The following is a 3,570-nucleotide window of genomic DNA, read 5'->3' as shown; positions in this document are numbered from 1 at the left end:
CTATAAGAGAAGTGAGAAAAATACTAGAATATTAAGTGTAATTTTAACAACTGCAAGGAGATAGCAAAATGGAAGTGCACAGAAAGCAGAAAGAAAGAAGAGACCCCATTCAGGACAAGGGGCTCTCCAGAACCTGCAGGGCAGATTCCTTTGAGTTCCCTTTCAGGCTCTATGCTATGTGTACCATCTTAGCCTTCATCACTGGAGAGTCACAGCCAAACAAGCAGGACCCAGGGATCCAGGTGTAGAGAGTGATGTCCTTCACTGCTGGTAGAGCCACCTGATGGACTCCATCTTCCTGTCCCAGCATCTCCAGTTCCCTGAGAAACAGACCCTGGGCCGGTCCATTCATTCTGGGGGCCACGGCATGGGGGTGGGGCCTTGAAACAAGAGCCATAGCAAATACAGCACAATATGTCTCCATCCACGCACTTCTCCTTCTTAAGTTCTGCCTCTGGTTATGGTATCTGTACTCAGGTTATGGCCCTCACTGTGATGAAAGACCTCATCACATCAGGGCCAAGCAGATGGTGTCTCTGTCCATTCTGATTACTATAGCAAAATACTTTATAAACAATATAAATGTATTGCTTACAACTCTAGGGGCTGGGAAGTCCGAGGTCAAGACACTTGTAGACTTGCTATCTGGGGGTGAATGGGCTCCCTCAAACCCTCATACCGGGCACTAACCCCATCCACTCAGGAACAGAGTCTTCATGACCTAATCGCCTCCAGGAGACCCCTGACTTAATACCATTGCCCTGGGGGTAGGTTTCAATGTAGGAATTTTTTTAATGTATTAGCATATTATGGTTGTACCGGGGGCCATTGTGACATTTACAAACATGGTTACACTATATCTTAGTTAGATTCACCCCTTCCATCTTTCTTCTTTTTTCTCCCTCCCCCCTTCTCAGAACAATTTTAACAGCTCTCATTCAACATGTGAATTTTTGAGGGTCACAAAAATTTTAAACTTTTGTCCCCAAACCTGCTTTTTGGTTAATATGTTGTGGTTTGTTTGGCCAGGGGGGTGTTGATTGTATCTAGGGTTTTTGGTAATGACAGCACTGTTGGCTTAAAAACATCACAGTGACATTTTGCTCTTCTTTAACATCCAGAGCTTCATGCTCCCCTGCTGGATTGTTGCTCTTACCTCCTAATTAATCTCTCATATGTTCTTTTTCAAAATTAATTTTCTCTTTGATGTTATAGTAACCTAGCTGAAAGCAACTTTTATCATTCTTGTAGCTCTTCATGCCTGTGCCTGTCACCATCTTTAGTTGGCCAATTTACATTCCCAGCTGTCTCTTGTCTTGGACTCTGACCCCAGTTACCTGTCACACCAAATACACTCAGTACTCACCACTTGCTGGGCCTTACCTTAAGTTTGTGCCATCTCTGGAAAATGACTTGGCACTACAGGGTTTTTTAAAAACATGTACCGAGGAGTTGGAAAGGCTGAGGCTGAACTCACGATTGTGGTGTAAGCTGTGCTTATGTGAAAAGGAGTGAGCTGTGTGTTTGTCATACCTCATCTGTGGATGACAGCTTCTTTACTGGCTGTTGAGAAATTAAAAGAGATGGCAAAAAGCAAGTGATTAGAACAAGTCCTGGCAATGAGAGTACAGCTGTGTCAGTAGAGTGATGCATCTATTAGCTGAAGAACACCAAGACTGCTGACAAGCACTAGATGTTAGATGCAGAAAGGAAGAATCCTCCCCTGAAGACAGCAGAGAGAGTGCTCTGCCTATGTATGCCTTGAGCTCAGGCTTCAGCGTCTACAGCTGAAGACAACAGATTGTTGCAATTCTATTGTTGCAAGTCATTCTGTTTTTAATATTTTGTTATGACAGCCCTAGAAAGTAAATACAGAACTGCAGACATAAATACCATCAACAACCCTTGTATAACACCCCTTGTAAAACTTGTATGCTAATAAAAATGCTTTGAAGTGGGCAGACGGAGTGGCTCAAATGGTAGAACGGAAGTCTAGCAAGTGTGAGGCCCTGAGTTCAAACTCCAGTGCTGTTAAAAAAAAATGCTTTGAATTAAAAAATATAAATGCCATTAACAACGGTGAATTTCATGAGAGGAGGAAAATTCCCAGGATCACATCATTTGAAAGCATTCTTCTGACATTTGATGAAAATGAAAGTAAAACCCAAGGAAACACATATGTATTAAGGAGTATAATTAAAACCTAATTACTATAATGTAAATTAAAAATAGTTGAAAGTTCTAAGCCAGGCGCTGGTGGCTCACACCTGTAATCCTAGCTTCTCAGGAGGCAGAGATCAAGAGGATTGTAGTTCAGAACCAACCTGGGAAAATATTTCAAGACCCTATCTCAAAAAAAAAATCACAAAAAAGGGCTGGTGGAGTGGCTCAAGGTGTAAGCCCTGAGTTCAAATCCAGTACTGCAAAAAAAAAAAAAAGGAATCCAAGTTTTTAAAAACCATCTGTAACATACATTGGACCATTCTTTTCTGGTATTTATGAAATTGCTACAGAGAGATATTACAGAAATGTTTTTAAGTATCTATGAACATCATCAAATTCTATGTTTCTCCAGAGAGAACAGGTCTTAAGAGAAAGGACTCTGTGTCCCAGTCTCCAAGATCAACTTGAGTTTTCACATTCAATGATTCACTAGAAGGACTCACAAGGACAACGTGAGTTGTTATACTCAAGGTTAATGTTTATGACAGTAAAGAAGGCAGAGGGAAAATGCCTATGAAGTCCAGAAAAAAACAAAGGGCAAGTGGCCCTGAAGTGTGTCGCTGTGGGATTGCACAGGGCATGCTTAATTCCGAGAGCACTTCCTAGGCGTTGGCCACCAAGGTAGCTCATAAGAGACTTTGGGGCTGATCACAGGGGCACCCTCTTCCCTATGAGCTACAAAAATTCCTGTTTTCCAGGAGAAAACAGGTATTCCAGAAAAAGTACATTGTCTGTGCAAACAATTTAGGTGCTTATCAGGTAGGGTTGTGAGAACCACAGCAAATCCAGGTTCCCAAGTGTCACCAAGGGCCTCGCTCGCAAGCGGGTGTGTCTGCAGCAGAGCATCTTGGGACTGCTGTGCTATCTATCTCTCCTCTGCAGCACATCCCCTTGGCCCTTGGCTAAATGGTCTTTGTAGAAAAATTGTTATCTGTAAGACCTCAGGCAGGGGGTGAGATCGACCTTCAGAACTGATCTCAGTTCTGTCCTTTAGGGGTTAAGACAAATTCCAGACTGTAAGAGAGAGCTTTAGCTCCATCTTACAAACCAAGTGGACATCAGTTCAGGCAAAGAATAACCTTGGCCAGTGAACTGAAGCTGACCTGAACATCTTCCAGAGTGGAAGCTGCACCATGGTAGTCAGGATGTGATGAAAGGAGTGAAATAAACAAACAAACAAAATTCTGGGCATGGTGGCATACACTTGTAATCACAGCACTTGGGAGGCCAAGGCAGAAGGATCAGAAGTTCAAGACCAGCATGGCAGAGGTGACACACCTGTAATCCTAGCTACTTAAGAGGCAAAGATCAGGAGGATCGAGGTTCGAAGCCAGCCTGGGCAAGTTG

The 3,570-nt window shown here is 43.0% G+C and overlaps 1 long non-coding RNA gene across 2 annotated transcripts in view; it reads right to left on the bottom strand.

The window, feature by feature from the left end:
• The window catches only part of LOC141415546 (uncharacterized), a 45,202-nt gene that overhangs the window by 18,385 nt on the left and 23,247 nt on the right, over window positions 1–3,570 (bottom strand). The window contains exons 4-5 of one of the 2 annotated variants that reach the window (XR_012440534.1): window positions 1,384–1,563; window positions 185–380 (exon numbers count right to left, since the gene is read on the bottom strand). This is a non-coding gene — a long non-coding RNA (uncharacterized lncRNA). Of the gene's footprint in view, window positions 1–184; window positions 1,564–3,570 lie in introns of both variants that reach the window. The other variant, XR_012440533.1, reaches the window with a different exon arrangement.

The sequence above is a fragment of the Castor canadensis genome, chromosome 13 (assembly GCF_047511655.1).
Source record: "Castor canadensis chromosome 13, mCasCan1.hap1v2, whole genome shotgun sequence".
In the NCBI taxonomy this organism is placed as follows: Eukaryota; Metazoa; Chordata; class Mammalia; order Rodentia; family Castoridae; genus Castor; species Castor canadensis.
This window is presented reverse-complemented; position numbering and strand designations above follow the sequence as displayed.